General features: G+C 38.4%; 1 protein-coding gene across 4 annotated transcripts in view; it reads left to right on the top strand.

Moving 5' to 3' along the window:
• MID1 (midline 1) overlaps nt 1-16,996 on the top strand; it is a 422,175-nt gene that overhangs the window by 94,894 nt on the left and 310,285 nt on the right. For 2 of the 4 annotated variants that reach the window (XM_039319559.1, XM_039319721.1), the window contains exon 1: nt 5,873-6,114. The exons of 1 other annotated variant lie outside the window; for it this stretch is intronic. The gene's annotated coding sequence lies outside the window, so the exon portion shown is untranslated. Of the gene's footprint in view, nt 1-5,871; nt 6,115-16,996 lie in introns of those variants that run through there. One more of the 4 variants, XM_039319976.1, reaches the window with a different exon arrangement.

Here is a 16,996-nt window from a genome sequence, read left to right as displayed (position 1 = left end):
ATGATTGTAAAATATTTTCTTGCCTTAACAAATCAAAAGACTTTAATTGCCAATCTATACCTGACCAAATGAGCAACTCTTTATAGGAAATATTGTCAAAATTCACCCCTTTAGAAACCCCTTGAATTGCCTGTCCAGGAATCCCCAAATGGGTATTTTATAGTTCAATTTATAATAATACTTCCTCCAGACACGGAGTATGGCATTTCTTAAAATATGTGACTTAAACAAAGTGACAGGACAAAGTTTTAACATGAAGCCTGAGTTACCTGTCAATGAACCCACCATCTTTCCTTGAAGGAGTGGATTAAACAGCTGCAAAACACCTGGCCTGTTGTTAGAAGATCTATGGATGAGGTGAGGGAAGCTTATAAAGCACAGGCAGATAAAAATGAATGGAACCTAAACCATTCAAAGAAGAGGGGAAAGTGTATCTCTCAACCAAATTTCTAAATTCTTTGCAGCCCTCAAAAAAGCTAGAGCCAAAATTCATAGGACCATTCCCCATAAAATGCATAATTAACCCAGTAAAACTGGAATTGTAATTCCCAAAACCATTAAGACAAGTCCACCCAGTATTTCACTACAGCCTGCTTAAACGGGAACTAACCTCTCCCCTAAGGCCAGCAGAAGCCTTCCCCAAAACCCATTATGGTGGAAGGGGAGCAACATTTTGAAATTAAAAAGATATTAGACTCCAGGAAACATGATGAGTCAACCCATTATTTGGTAGCATGGAAAGACCTGCCACCATCCCAAAATGAGTGGGTACATAAGAAATATGTCAGGGCCCCTAGATTGCTGAAAAGGTTCCATGCCTGTTATCCACATAAGCCTGACTAACGTTGTTTCAATTCTTTCCCCTTTATTATTTTTATCTGTCACCAGGTGGATCTCTCATTTTTCTAGGGGGAGCGGCATGTCAGAACCCTCAATTATTAATTCCTTATATTCTCTGTGTTTAAGCTGTTCAGGTTCTGCCATTCTCCTATGGGGGAGGGGGGAGACCAGGGGGCTTTGTAGAGTATGTAGAATGCTTCCTCTATCTGCTTTGATGTATCCTCTTCGGAGTGTGAAAGGAATGCCTCGAGGCCATCTGCCTTATCTTAGTGAGGAGGGAGGAAACAGCCAAAACCTAACAACCTTGAGAGATGTGTCTTATTGGTTCATTTCCCACAGTTCAATGACACCTATGGATTGGCCTTTAGAACTGACCAGATGGACAGTTGGGGTGGGGTTATGATTTTGCAGGTTTTACCTATTGATTTGGGCAGGAAGCCCTCAGATCTTGCTTAGCATTCCTGCTGCCTATACCTGCCAATAAAATTCCTTTTGAAATTATGCAAGTTTCAAGAGTTCTGCTTTCTTGGTAGGGAAACGGAGGTAGGTCCTTACACTTACAAATGAAAGAAAGATTTAAACTAGATAAAAAGAGTCAGGGGTTTGACTTTGTTAAAAATGAATTGGAAATTTTACTATGTGGTAATGATGACCATATTACTGCTAAGGTTTACAAAACATTATTGACATTGGATTTGGAAGGTGAACATGTAAAACACTATGATTCAGTGGACAAGGAATTTTGGGTATAATGTGATGCTTGAACAGTATATGGACAAAAGGCTTAAAATTCCCACTAAACTATAATTTAAAAGAAAACTTTTATAAGATGGTGTATCACTGGTCTTTAACTCCAGATAGGTTATCTAGAATGTATAAAGGTATCTCAAATGAATTTTGGAAATGCAAATGTAAAGAAGGGATTTTTTTTGTCATTTATGGTGGACATGTGATAAAGCAAAGAAATATTGAGAAGGATTCATATTTTACTGCAGAAGATTTTTAATGTGAATATAAAGATTAAACTAGAAACTTTTCTTCTGGGTCTAATGAAAAAAGACTTGGAAAATTTTTGGGAACTCTGATTTCATATATGTTGCCTGCTGCAAGACTATGCACAAAAATGGAAGGATGTTTCAATTCCCACCATGGACAAATGGCTACAAAAGTTGATGGAATTAGCAGAAATGGCTAAATTGACTATTTTCTTAAAAGAAAAGAATATAAATTCTTTTGTTTCTACTTGGAAACTGCTTCTGGACTTTGATTTTGGGTTTTACTGATTAGATTGATTTGTTGAAATAGAAATGGTTAGTTCATACTGTTAAGTACTTCGTTCGCGTGCGAATGATGAATACACATGGCGATGTTAAACAGCTCTTTATTCTTCTTCCAACAACACCCGAACGAACGGCAAAAGGCACGCAGGCCTCTTTATGTGGCCAGAGACCCGGACAATGGCAAACAAAGTAACAGAGCATTTTTGTGCCTTGTGCCGCTCAGTCTGGTCCCGGGAAGCTTTTGGAATGCCCGGGACCAATGCAATGTCCCGAGCCTGCTTTTGCAGGCTCAGGATACAACACATACTACTATAGAAATGTAAAAGGTTGAGGTTCAATGTGAATGCTTTATTTTACTGCAACAGAGGGAGTCTGAAGTCAACACCTTTTTTTCCTTTCCCCCCTTTTCCCACACTTTTCTTTTTCCCTTTCCCTTTCCTTTGTTCCTTATTATTTGCTTTTGTATTTTCATATTTTATATTATAAGTGAATAAAATAAAATTATTGCAAGGACAAATCAATTCACAAAAGCAGATATATGCAGAAAGGAATCATATGGAGCATATCTGGTTCATTCTTTTCACATCCCAATATCGTATCTGGTTTGGGAGAAAAAGATATTATTACCTGATATAAAAGTGCCCATTGTATTAGAAAGCAGTAAGCAATAGGGATGTTTCAGATGACAACTGTCCAATATGACTGTAGTAAGGACTTATGGGAGTTACAGCTCAAAGCATTCTGAGGCTATCTTGTTTTTTTTTTCTTTCTAAAATGCTAAAGAAGAGCATTATTTAAAACTCTTCCATTTTCCCAACTAAATATGTAGACTGTAAAGAGAAACGGCCTTTTCACCAATGTCAATCTATTCCCCCACCCTCCAAAAAAAAGCATGCCTGACACCTATGTTAAGGTCTTTCTGGTACAAGATGAAGGCCTTATTTTCTCTGGAAGTAGGAATCAATGTCAGGCTGTTGAATAATATTTTGCTACTAATTTTCTTGTTTTATCTATTGGATCTGTTAGGAGTAAAGTCTTCACCCTGGTTCATCCAAGCCGGGAATAAATAAGCAAACATGGTGACTGCTTTGGGAAGAAGGTTACAGTTTATTGCAGAAAGATGGTCTTCAGGAAAGTACAGAGGAGAGAGAAGGAGAAGAGAGCACAGAGAGAGATTGAGCACATGGGCAGTAGGTTTTATACCCCCCTAGCCTTGTTTGGAATAGTTTCCTGTTCCTGTGGCATGAACCTTGAGACTGTTTCTGAGTGTTTGTCTAGGCCTTGATATCTGTGGTTTAATTCTGTTATCATATCCTGCTTCCCAGGTGATGGGGCTGACTCCTAGAGTTTGGGTGGGGTATGCAGATCTTCTCTTTTGTCTTCTTGATTGCTCTAGCTCCAACTTTCTGATGGTTTTACATTTGCATTTGTATAGGGCTAAAGTTTTGCTTGGGGCAGAGAGATAGATTTGGGGCCAAGTTTGGTTTTAAAAAGTCCTTTTGAGGAAAAATATATTTTTCTGCCCTTTTTAATATTTCCTTCTGGGCTAACTTTCATCAGATCAATAATATTGCTGTTTTTGTTTATTTAATAAATAAGCACTGCCTGACTCCAGAACAACTTTAAGATTGATTTTTATCTTACGATAATCCTATTGCTGCTGCTATATTTATTGATATGTGCTGATAGTATAAATCTTCCACAAGATCTTTATACCTTTCAGAGGACTCTATAAATATTTGGCAGTCTAAATAAGAAACAATGGACTAAATGATGTATTAACTTTTACTCAGAATCATGGAGAATCTTTATGTATGTAGATTGATGAGACTCCAATTCTGCCTTGTAAATATCTTAAGGGAGAAAAAGGGCAATTTCATTATTTGACTGTGATATTTTGGCATATTGGAAGAAAAGTCTTCATCCTGGTTCATCCAAGCTGGGAATAAACATGGCAACTGCTTTGGGAAGAAGGTTGTAGTTTATTGGAGAGGATAGCCAGACAGGAAGATGGCTCTGGCCGAAAAGAGAGGGAACACATGTAGGGAGTGAGTTTTTTAAACCCCCTTGAAGCCTTTTGTTTTGAGTTGTTTCTTGTTCCTGTGGCATGAACTTTGAACTGAGTCTGAGTGTGCTTTTCTGGGCCTTGGTATCTGTGGTTTAATCCTATTATACCCCAAAGGTCATATCCTGCTTCCCTGGGGCTGGGCTAATGACTCTTAGAGTTTAGGTGAGGTATGCAGATTTTAGGTCTTTGACTTCTTAATCTTCTAGCTCCAACTTTTCTGAATGGTCTGCATCTGCATTTCTATAGAGCTGGTTTCTGCCTGGGGGAGGCAGACTTGGGGCTATTAAGAAAACTGGGCGTGCTTTCCTGCCTCTTCAAGATCCTGGGGAAATATATTTTTTCTGCCCTTTTAATATTTCCTTCTCTGAGGGGGGTGACTTCCCACAGACACAAGGATGAATTTTTCTGCTATTCAGTTACAGCGTATTTCTGGATTTGTGAGGCTCTTCAAAGTGATTTACACCACACTTAGATAAGTGTAGTTACTGGTGTAGCAAATCCATAATGATGGGTTTTTTTCAGACTTTGAATTTGCTTTTTATAAACCTAGAGATCAAAGGACAAATTTCCCTTTAGAGTAGAATAGAAAACCTAACTTTCACCTTCCCAGCCAAGGATAAATGTGTAAAAAAAAGAAAAGTTAATTGGTTTGAGCAAATAGTCCCTGACCAAAGCTGAACAGTGTAAAGCAGTGGTTCTCAACCTGTGGGTCAGGATCCCATTTGTGGTCGAACGACCATTTCATGGGGGTCGCCAAGCAACGCAGTCTGCCATTTTTTCCCCTTTTCCTTAGCTGTGCTACTCCCTTTTATTCTATTGGCTTTTGAAAGCCAATAGAATAGACTCTCTTGAATAGAGTCTAATTCTATTGGCTTTCAAAAGCCAATAGGAATTGTCCAGGCTGTCTCTGCCCTGCTGAGCCTGCCAAAAGTCCCATTCTGCAAACGGTGCTGCACCAGTTGAGTAGTCCTCGACTTACGACCGATTGAGTAGTCCTCAACTTACGACCGGTTGGGGGTCGCGGCATTAAAAAGGTTGAGAACCACTGGTGTAAAGAAACTAAGTACCCAACTTCAAAGCAAGAGCCAAAGAGAGAGTGCAAACAAAAAAGGAAATTAAACACTATTCCAGGTAGAAGCCCTCTATTTGTAAGAAGCAGTTTTATTTTAATTCTTTAATTTTAAAGAATCTATATTTAAAATGCAAATGTATTGCTTTAGTTTTGGAACTAAATTATGGGGAAAATAACAACTGGCTTTTCAATCCCCCTTTTGATTAGTATGATTCCTTGGAAGATATGGAAGTGTATGAACAATACCGAAGAATTTTCCTCTCTTTAGAAGATTCTCTTTTATGATGGCAGATTGGCAGTATGTAAGGTGTCATTTTATTCTCTTGATAGCTTCATTCTCTTTTAAAATGTACAAGTTTTATTTTTTGTTGGTAGATCACGGGACTTCGGAATGAATGTGCAGCAGATACAAATAAAAAATGATCTTTTACAGCACAGGTTAATTTCCTTCTTTGTAGCCTTAGCCACCACTTTTCAGCCTGAAACTTTTAAAAGCTTTGCTAATCCTCATGTATGCAGCTTTACGTGCGATTCCTCCCTACTACTTCTCCCCCCCTCCCCGCTTCTCCTGATTGGTGAAGCTGTTTCATGGCTTAATTCAACCCACAAATGCGTATCTGAGTTGTGATTTGAAATCGGAGCTTAGGCAGGATCGCTTCCCTGCTGTTGGTGCAGACTATTATAGAGACAAAGCTGGGAAAGTGGACGTTGTCCTCTGAAGCGCCCTGCGACAACAGGCACCGCGAGGCAAAAAGTTGCTGGCTTGTTGGAGAACTAGGAAACCGGATGGGACCGGGGTTTCTGGTAAACTTCTGGATGGATGGATGGAAAATGGAAGCCTAAACATGAAGCAGGTAAGGTGGTAGCGACCTGCTGCAAAGCAGCTGGAGATCTTGGGAGATCTCTTGAATCCAGAATGACTCGATAAGAAAAACTCTTTGTTGTAGGCTCGATGAGACTTTTGGAGAGATGGGGCTTATTACGGCAATCCGGGCTAAGCTAGGAACGCCTTTTCCGGCTGCTCTTTCAGTTTCTAGTCGCTGATAGCTGACGGGATCACTCCCAAGTTGTGGTTCTGAACAGGCGAGCTTTGGCGATCAAGTCCCGTTTATTTAACCAACAGTTCTGGAATTTCAGTTACCCCAAACTTCGTGCAACTGAGCCAGCGTGTTATCAGTAGCCCAACGCGTACAGTATTTGGAGCTGTGTGTTTAATAGCAGTTTAAAAAAGAAGGAAAACATTTGTTTTCATTCAAGCTAGCAGATGTAAGAGGAGACAAAAGATCGTGTCGCTTTTATATGTGAAGATTTCAACCCTGCGGGTCAAATGCGTATTAATTCTGTATGGTTTTGTAACTCTTATTAAACACTTTTAAAATTCTGGATTTTGGTATTTCAAGGTTGGATATTTAGCATCTGAAAATGCTTTTTCATTTTGTGACCTTTGGGACATAACATGCCTTTTGAGTGTTTTCTTTAATGAGTATCGTCCATGAGGATAAAGAAGCGAAGTAAAGTAAATAAAAAGGAAATAGGAAAAAGAGGGATTTGCACCTGTAGAGAAAATGGAATATTTTATATAGTTTAATAAAAACTACAACCGAACTCTTTTTACTGTGGTTTGGATAATTTTGCCAATGTGAAGGAAAAAATATTTTTTTAAATTCTTTTAAAATATTCCTACTTGTGGAATTGTCTTGCTTTGCAGTAGAATGATCCAAGTGAGAGCCAGTTTAGTATAGTAAGGCACCAGACTGGAAACTAGGAAGCTGTGAGTTTTAGCCCCACCATAGACACAAAGTCAGTTGGGTGACCTTGGGGAAGTCATTGTCTCTCAGCTTTAGGCAATGGCAAACCACTTCTGAAAAACCTTGTCAAGAAAACTGCAGGGACTTGCTCAGGCAGTCTCTGAGAATCAAACACGATTGAACGGGGAAAAAGAAAAAAAAAAATGATCCAAGAGGGAATCAGAGCATTGTGGAATGTACTGCCATGTGGGGGAGCTCTGCCAAAAAGAAGGTTTACAAAAATGCCGCTTTTGAGAAAAACAAGCTGCTTATTTTCCTAGCTGCATTTTTAATCTCAGGATATTAAAATATAGTCATTGTTCATTTAAAAATATAAAACATAATGTTTGAGAGGAAATAATAGATGACAACAATGTAAAAATTTTTTTTTTAAAATGGCTGAGGTTTCAAAATATTCCTAGATGGCGTTAGTGACACAAAAGGCAAGTATTTAGATCCATGTTCCTTAAACTTGGCAACTTTCAGATGTGTGGCCTTCAACTCCCTGTTGTGGCCAGACTGGGGAATTCTGAGAATTGAAGGCAACATACCTTAAAGATGCCAAGTTTGAGAAACACTGATATTCTGCCTTCTTAGATTATGACAATCTCATTACGTAGAAGTAATCCTTGACTTATGATCACAATTGAGCCCAAAAGTTCTGTAATTATGTGAGACATTTGTTAATTGAGTTTTGCCCAATTTTATGACATTTCTTGCCACAGTTATTAAGTGAATTACTGCAGTTATTAAGTTAGTAACACAGCTGTTAAGTGAATCTGGCTTTCCCATTGATTTTGCTTGTCAGAAGTTTACAAAAGGGGATTACTTTATTCTGAGACACTGCAGCTGTCATAAATATGCATCAGTTGCCAACGGGCTGAATTTTGATCGGGTGACTGTAGGGATGCTGCTATGGTTGTAAGTGAAAAACTATAATAAGTCACTTTTTTTCAGTGCCACTGTAACTTCTAACAATCACTAAATTAACTGTTGTAAGTCAAGGTCTACTTGTACAGTCCTACCTACAATTATTTCAAACTAGGCGAGATACTCATTTTATCTCTTTAAAAAATGTATTCTAGTACACAGTTCTCAAACATGACTATTAAAGAGTTTAGAAAATAGAAACTACACAAAAGCAAAAACTTAGAATAGAATAGAGCTGGAAGGAACCTTGGAGGTCTTCTAGTCCAGCCTCCTGCTGGACTAGAACCTATACCATTTCAGACAAGTGACTGTCTATTCTCTTCTTAAAGACCTCCAGTCATGGAGCGCCCACAATTTCTAAAGCAAGCTGTTCCATTGGTTATTTGTCCTCACTGTTAGGAAGTTTCTCCTTAATTCTAAGTTGCTTCTCTCTTTGATCAGTTTCCAACCATCATTTTTCATCCTTCCCTCTGGTGCTTTGGTGAAAAACCTGGCCCCCTGTGCCTTGTGGAAGCATACTGGAACACTACTATCATCTCTCCCCTATTTCTTCTTTTCTTTAGACTAGCCAAACCCAAGTCCTGCAGCCCTCTTCATATGTTTTAATCTCCAGGCCTTTTATCATTTTAGTTGCTCTTCTCTGAACTTTTTCCAATGTCTCAACATCTTTTTTGTAGTATGGTGACCAAAATTGGTTGCAATATTCCAGGTGTGGTCTTACTAGGGTTTTATAAAGCGGTACTAATACTTTGTGTGATCTTGTGTGATTCTATGCCTCTGTTTGTACAACCCAGGATTGTATTAGTTTTTTTGGCTGCTGCTGCACACTGCTGGCTCATAGTCAAGTGATCGTCCACTAGGACTCCAAGGTCCCTCTCACAGTTGCTGTTTTTGAGCCAGGTCTCACCTAATCTGAACTTATACCTTTGATTTTTCTTGCCTAAATGTAAAACTTTGTTTTTTTCCACATTAAAACTCATTTTGTTGGATAGAGCCCATTGTTCAAGTTTGTCAAGATCTTTTTGGAGCCTGAGCTTGTCTTCTGGGTGTTGGCTATTCCCGCCAGTTTAATGTCACCTGAAAATTCAATGAGTTTCCCTTCTATTCCCTCATCTAAGTCATTTATAAAGGTATTAAAGAGTACTAGGCCTAAAACGGAGCCTTGTGGTACCTCACTGCTTACTTCTCTCCATGTGGATGTAGTACCATTGAAGATTACTCGCTGAGTATGGTTTGTCAGCCAGCTACAGATCCATTCTGGTGGTGATTTTGTCTATCCCACCTTTTTCTAGCTTACCAAGCAATAGATTGTGGTCTACTTTGTCAAATGAAATGCCTTACTGAAATCTAAGTATACTGTGTCCACAGTGTTTTGCTGGTCTACTAATTTAGTCTTTAACTTGCATGGAATTTCTGTTTTTTTATATGATATATTTGGCCAGCATGTTAAATAAAAGTGTTAAGTATTTCAATCCAAAAAGATTCACAGTCTAGTAGGAATTAGTGTGTGTATTGTTTCAATATTTAAAAAGCAGCTGCGTTGTTTTCCCTGCAGCTTTTCCAAATGTTGCTCCAAATATGTTAATGGTTAAAAGAAAGCAAAGAAAGAGTAATGGCACTGTTTTTGATACACTCCTCATTATTACTGGAATATAAAAAAGGTTTGATATTATCCCTTTAATGAAAGAGCCATATGTAATAGCATAAAAATAAACTTTAACAATAGTTTTAGAAACAATCAATACATGGCATGAAATATGACATGTAATTTAATGGACTTTTTGGGTATGTGCTGTGAGTGACTTATTAAAATTAGTGCCTAAACACAAGTCAGTTGTACCTTTTAAGGATTCTGAGTTATAAAAATGTAGTATATGTTCTGTGCCAATTCAGCTGTGCCAATATCTGGATAGCTTAAACAAATTCTTAATTAACAAAATAATTCTTCTCACTTTCAGTAAAATTCACTGAATTCTGTGACATTTCCAAAGCAATTCCTCTTCTTGTATATTATGGAATTTATTTCCAGTGTGTAGTATTAACTTTGCTAAGTCTCATGAACTGAATGCATATTTAGAACACAGATAATATATCTTGATTGTCAACTTATGCTTCAACTCTAGTGAACCATTTCCATTTTTGGTAGTCTTCATTTAAATAAAATACCTTGATCTTTCAAGAACGGGAGTGGCACATCTAAGCACACCAGTGCTCTTGAGAGGATTCTTGGCCAAGATAGGGCTAATTATAGGTTCCATAACAAACAGCCAGTTCAAATATTGGAAGTTACTTCACTGAAGCAAAATGTGTCCAAAAGCGATAGGCAGGTATACCAATCTCACATTTCTTTAAAAAAATTGAAAATAAGGTGATTTAGATAAAAGCAGGCTACATGTTGCTATATAATTTTTCATTATAGTGAAACTGTTTGGATTTATTAAATCTCAAGCAGATTGTCATGTCTTTTCTATGAAATAGAGCTCTACGTTAGATAGATAAATTATGATGACTAAAGAAGAATGCAAACTTTCAAGAACAGCACAGAGCGTATTGTTGTATTTGAAAGCTAACTATCATTCTGGAAAAGAAAGAATAAGCCATAGAGAGAAAAATGTTGCTGCTCATGAGGATAAAATTCAACATTTTTTAAAGAGGAGACAAGTCAGCAAGGTCTGAGGAAACTAACAATGCAGTCTTAATTATATAATTACATTAAACTTTATTTGAAAAACAGATACAGTTATTTAATATGCTTAAGTCATATTAAAGAAGAATGTGTTAGGAAATATCAGATTGAACATTTAATAAGGGAATAATTATAGATACAGAACAAACAATACCTGTGTTGACAACAATAGAAAATTTGTCCCCTACCTGGATTTTGAAACTGAGGCTTACTGACCTGCCAAAAATCATCATGTCTCAACTAAATCTTCTAACCTTTAACCTCGTTTCTGATTAAGTAGGAAATAGCAAACTGCAACAGAAAACATGTTAAGTTTAACCTATCGTAGAAGGCTAAATTGTAGAAATCTAGGAAGGCCAACAATGCTACTTTCTTAAACTATTGTCAAGAATTAGATATGTAATTGTAATTTTTAAAGACTAAATAAGGATTATGAAAGAATTCAGAAAGTCTGCAGCAACTCAGGTATATGCTTGTATCATACTTTTGGAATCTTTTTAAAGGAATATATACAAATACAGGACTCAACCATTACTAAAGATGCTAGTAGAAAGGGTTGATTTGGAAACGGAGGGTGTCAGGCTCCAAAAACTGAAGTATCTTCTGACAAGGCATGTCCATCCTGCCCCTTTCAGAGAAAATCATGTGAAGCCATATTCCCCTGGTCTCCTAAGAAAAGTGCCTTGTGCAGCCAGCAGTTGCCTTGTGTGAAGAATCAGGCTGGGCAAGTTATAAGTCTCTTCATTTAGTGCTGCTGTATCTTCAGTCCCTGAACAAATTGAGGACTATATGGCCACTGTGAGCATAATAGGCAAGTTGTATTTTGGAGGATTAGTTTTCTTATTGAACAACTACAGTGCTCTCTATCAATCCAAAATGTAAATAAACCTCAAATCTGAATATTTAGGAAAGTAAAAGTGAGGTTTTGGCTTTCTTAGGAGAATATGTGTGCACAATTATTGGGCAACTGTTAGTATGGAGAAATATTATGCAACTAAATAAAAAATGACAATTTGCCCATCTCTGTGCAACTATTAAAGTGAGAATAATAAACAACTCAAAATGTACAAATAAACATTTCTGATATTTAAAAAAAAATCAGTGATCAATATAGCCACCCTTCCTTTCAATAACAGTCATAAGCCTTCCATTCATGGAGTCTGTTAGTTTCTTGATCTGTTGATGATCAACGTTTTGTGCAGCAGTAACCACAGCCTCCCAGACACCGTTCAGAGAAGTGTACTGTTTTCCTTCACTGTAAATCTCCCATTTAAGAAGGCCCCACAACTTCTCAATAGAGTTTAGGTCAGGTGAGGAAGGGGGGCATTTCATTATTCTTTCATCTTTAAGGTCTTTACTGGCTAGCCATGCAGTGGAGTACTTCGATGCATACGATGGAGTATTCTCCTGCATAAAAATCATGGTCTTCTTGAAAAATGCAGATTTTTCCTATACCATTGCTTGAAGAAAGTGTCTTCTAAAAACTGGCAGTAGGTTTGTGAATTGATTTTGAGTCCATCTTCAACCCAAAAAGCTCATCTTTAATAATATCAGCCTGTACCAGTATCTCACCTCCACATTGCTGGTGTGTGAGTCAAAGTAGAGCTCTGTGCCCGTTATTGATCCAGTCATGGGTCCATCCATCTGGTCTGTCAAAAGTCACTCTCACCAGTCCATAAAACATTTGAAAAATCTGTCTTCAGATATTTCTTGGCAGTCTTGCCATTTCAACTTATGTATGTAGTTCAGTGGTAGTCGGGTTTCAGCCTTTCTTACCTTGGCCCTGCCTCTGAGCACTGAACACCTTGTACTTCTGGGCATTCCAGATAGGTTGCAGTTCTGGAATATGACACACAGAGGATAACGGGTTCCTGATAGCTTCACGTTTGATTCTCAAATCTTTAGCAGTTTAAAAAAAAAGTTTTACTAAATTTTCCAGTTTTTACATCCAGGTATTTAGGAAGCAGCGTGGTGATAGGGTAATCAATAATCCAATAACAAAGTCATTCATATATCTGTCAGGTTACATCGTTAAAGTTCCGTCTCTATTTCCCTTAATTATTATATCATATTTGAATTAATACATTTCTAGGTAAAGCTCAATCAATCAGTACATTTATCAATAACATTTTACTTATACATATCCAAGTCCTGTTTTTAAGTTTTACTTAATTCCAATTACCATATTCCAATTTAGCCTTTAATAACCATGGTATTTAAACATCGGGTAACCCTAATTTCCCTCATTTCATTACAAAATAATTATTGTGTCTATAGTACATATATTATTCCAAAAATTACATTCTTACTTTCTTTCACAAATATATTCTATTTCTTGTCTTGGTAGGTCCTCATTTACTGATAAGATATCTTTCATTGTGACAAACCCATTTCCATATTACAGTTCCAAGCTATAATCTAACAATTAATTTTCATTTCCATTATAAATGTAAATCCTAAATATTAAATCAGTCAATATCTCTAAAAATCTCCATCATTAAGGTTCCCTCTCTATTTCCCTTAATTGTTATATTGTATTCAAATTAAATTAAATTAAATTAAAGCTCAATCAGTCAATACATTTAACAATAACATTTTACTTATACATATCCAAATCCTGTTTTTAAATTTTACTTAATTTCAGTAACCATATTCCAATTAAGTCTTTAATAACCATAATATTTAAACTTTGGGTAACCCTAATTTCCCTCATTTCATTACAAAATAATTATCGTATCTTGTAATTATTCTTACTTTATTTCACAATTATGTTCTATTTTTCATCCTGATAGCTCCTCTTTTACTAGTAAAATATCTTTTGTTATCACAAACCCATCTCCATATTACAATTCCAAACTATAATCTAACAATTAATTTTCATTTCCATTATAAATCTAAATCCTGAATATTACATCAATCAATATCTCTAAAAATCTCCTTAACTCATTAAGTAAAATTTTAAGTCCCATTTTTAAATCTAACTCTGGCTTTCTTTTTGTGCCAAGCAGGCTTCCATGCCAGAGCCTTTAAATCCTCAGATGCATCTCCCTTCATTCCTACACATGTTGTTTGAATTAAGGGAGAACATCCAGTTGTCAATTTTTCAAAGGAACTGGCCCCTTTATAGTTATTAAGTTGTTGCCCTAATAATTCAATTCTCCATGTTTGATTTGGGATATTAATCATCAGTTCAATCTGGTCTTCTTCTTCTTGTTCCAGTTCTGTCTGACTTGAATAAAAGGTCATGTCCAGTGGTGTGATTATTATTATTTGATTGTCTGAGTTGCCTAGTTTCTCACTGTATTGTATTTGTTGGTCAGTTCCTGGTGTTTTTAAAGTTACAGGTATTTTAGTTGAAATCAGTGTTTGATTCTCAAAGTTCTCAATAGATTGTAGATATTGTTATGCAGCATCCTCTTTGATGTTAACTTGTTCCTCTTCTGTTATTTTTTGGTTTTAAGTTGATCAGTTGGAGTCTGAGGTTCAGTTTGTAGTTTCTGGGTAGCATCTTTGGCTTTCACTCTGGCATTCATTAGCTCAGTGGCTTCAACAATTTTTTCAAGTATGAGTTTACAGTTAAGTTGTGGATAAAGTTCCTCCATTTCCATAGTGATTAGAGATAGTCTTTTAGTGGAGGCTATGTTTAGTAAAAGTCAGCCAATGTCCACCTCCACAATTTCTAAAAGTTATTTTCACCACCCAGCTGTTTCTACTTCTTATCTTTTCCTTAGATAATATGAAGGACAAATCAACAGAGTCAACAGGCCTCACAGTCAAAGAAATTCAATTGCTGTACCAGACTTAGCCATAAGATGTCCCCAGTAAACCATGAATTCTCCAGCATGAGGATGGATCATCCATGGATTTGGGTTTCCTGAAGTCCCTTCTACCCAATAGACTAAGTCTGAGAGTTAGCCACGCCTCCCGCTGGGCCGTGCTGTCCCAGTTCTGACTTAGTCTTATACCCAGCAGGACGCGTTGGTTCCCTCTCAGATCATATCAGGTTTTGCCTTTTCAATCTGTGTATTATCCTTCCTATTTCTGGAGTAGTTGGAGTTTGTTCTACGTATTTCTTTGATTCTGTCCTTTCTTTTTCAAAACTCTTTCTCCCCCCCTCGACTTCTGAGCTTTTGAGCTCACAAGGCACTTCTCGTGCAGCCAGCTGAGCGGCGACTCCGCCACTTGTGATTTACGATCGGCGGAACTTCGGAGCCTCTTAAACTTGCAGCCGGCAACCAGCTGTGTAAATCAAGGGGCTTATTTCCTTTCTTGAGCAGTTTTTTTTCCCTCTGGCTAAAATCTCTCTGTGAAAATTTTGTCTGGATTGTGCAGCGGCAGCTGTGACTGTCTATTGATCGGCTGGGCTCTGGCCTGCTGGTTACCAGACTCCCTGGCTCGCCATGTGGCTGGCGGCTACCACTTTGAATAGGTTTTCCACAGGTTCTCTGTATCCAGGATTGTTCTCCTAGATGATTAGTTGTATTCTGGTGGTTTAACTGTGGGAGAAAATATAATTCTTTCCAAGATCCAATCTAGTGTGCCTTCAGCCTACAGTGTGGTGACTTCACACGTGGACGGCCACCATTTTGAGCAGCATTCTGTTAGTGCTGCTGGTGCCCTGGGGCCTTCCCATTATTTATCCAGCCACATCTAATTGACATTGCCTCTGGCAATATTTTTGGCACCTTGGAAGTTTCTCCACTTCCTCGCTTGATATTGTTGCTTCGCAATTACTACTCTAAAGGATTGCTGGCCTCCCACAACAGCATTATCAGTAGCTCACACTGGTTTTACCAGTTTCCAGCAGTCATCAAATCAGGCCTTACACTGTGGTTCACAGTAGCATTCTCAGGAGCATACACTGGTTTTACCAGTTTCCAGCAGTCATCAAATCAGGCCTTACACTGTGGTTCACAGTAGCATTCTCAGGAGCACACACTGGTTTTACCAGTTTCCCCCACCTCCCACTACCACATCTGAGGGCAGCCTGTTTGGCCCACAACTAACCACGACTGTTCAGGTTCACAGACCATTTCCCCCTGACGTGGAGGCCCAGCAGAGGTCCATCAGTCCTATGGTTCCAGATCCAAATGTCAGCTGGGTGGCCCCACCACCCAGTTCTCAACCAGGGCCCTCTGCCACATTGACACCCACTGCAGCTGGTCTCCGTCCCAAAGTTCCTCAGACTGTCTGGCCAGAACAGCTTCAATCAATGCTCACTCAGGTCTTGGCACAGAGTATTGCCTCCTTACAGAGGCCTAAGCCTTTATCCTCCACCCAGTCTTACTCTGAGCCTCCAGAATATGCCTACTCTATCGCCTCTGAGCATTCGTCTCACGACAGAGAGTCATATTCGGATCTTGAGGACACACGGGATCCGCCTGTTATGGTTCCGGCTAATGAAACACTTCAAAGAACTTCCAGGTATTGATTTCCCTAAAAGTCTTTTATTGATTCAAAATGTTGGCACAGGCATAACAGAGTCTATGCTAAGATCTAAGTTCTCTTCCTCTGAGCAGTTAATTATCAGCATGTTCCCTCCCTAAATTAGCTGTCATATAACACATTATGTCAAAGGTTTCCTTCCTCTTTCTTTCCCGGGCTTTACCCCCACCCTCTTCTGCTCTGTATTAACCCCAAAAATACCAGACAGTTCTGCATATTGTCAAAGCAAGAATATATAGTATTTGCAGCGTTGACACCGCCTTTGTCTGAGAATGAAGAAATGCATCAGGAACCCTCTCCATGGGATTATTTGATCCCACATTGCTCAAGTCCATTCTAGCTAAGGCCTCCGTAGCATCTAAGGTTGCGCCAGAGCAAGAACCACAACCCACCCCTTCCACCAGTAATACACCTGACCCACTGTTTTCTGAGCCAACCGTGACCCAAAAACATATACCGTGTCCCCCTTTTCTCCAGCACTGGAGATGGAGAATCCACCAATGGATTTAGACTGTATTCCTGCCCAATCAGATCAAGTCAGCCAAAGTTGCCACGCCCGTCCTGGACAATAGAGATCCCACTCTTGACTTGATCTCGCCCAGAGCAGATGTGCAAGTGTGGCTTTTAGGCAGGTACAGTTTTTTATTGGTGGATTTTCCATTCCCCAGTTTGCTAAATGGTGCTGTTTTTCAGCACAGAATTGGAATTTTCACAGCATTTTAGGCTCCATTCAGGAATAGTCTAAATTCACAATTTAATTCCTGTCTGGGGATGGGGGGGAGGAAACATAAATTGAGTTTCCAAGGAAGGGGATCCTTCCTTATCCCTCTTCTCCCCACCATGAGAAATTGATCTTTCTCAGTTGCTAATTTTGCTGTGTTCATCTGG

This window comes from Crotalus tigris, unplaced genomic scaffold (assembly GCF_016545835.1).
Source record: "Crotalus tigris isolate CLP2741 ecotype Arizona unplaced genomic scaffold, ASM1654583v1 scf7180000017543.2237141, whole genome shotgun sequence".
Taxonomy (NCBI): domain Eukaryota; kingdom Metazoa; phylum Chordata; class Lepidosauria; order Squamata; family Viperidae; genus Crotalus; species Crotalus tigris.
The sequence above is the reverse complement of the archived record's forward strand: the minus strand, read 5'-3'. Positions and strand labels throughout refer to the sequence as shown.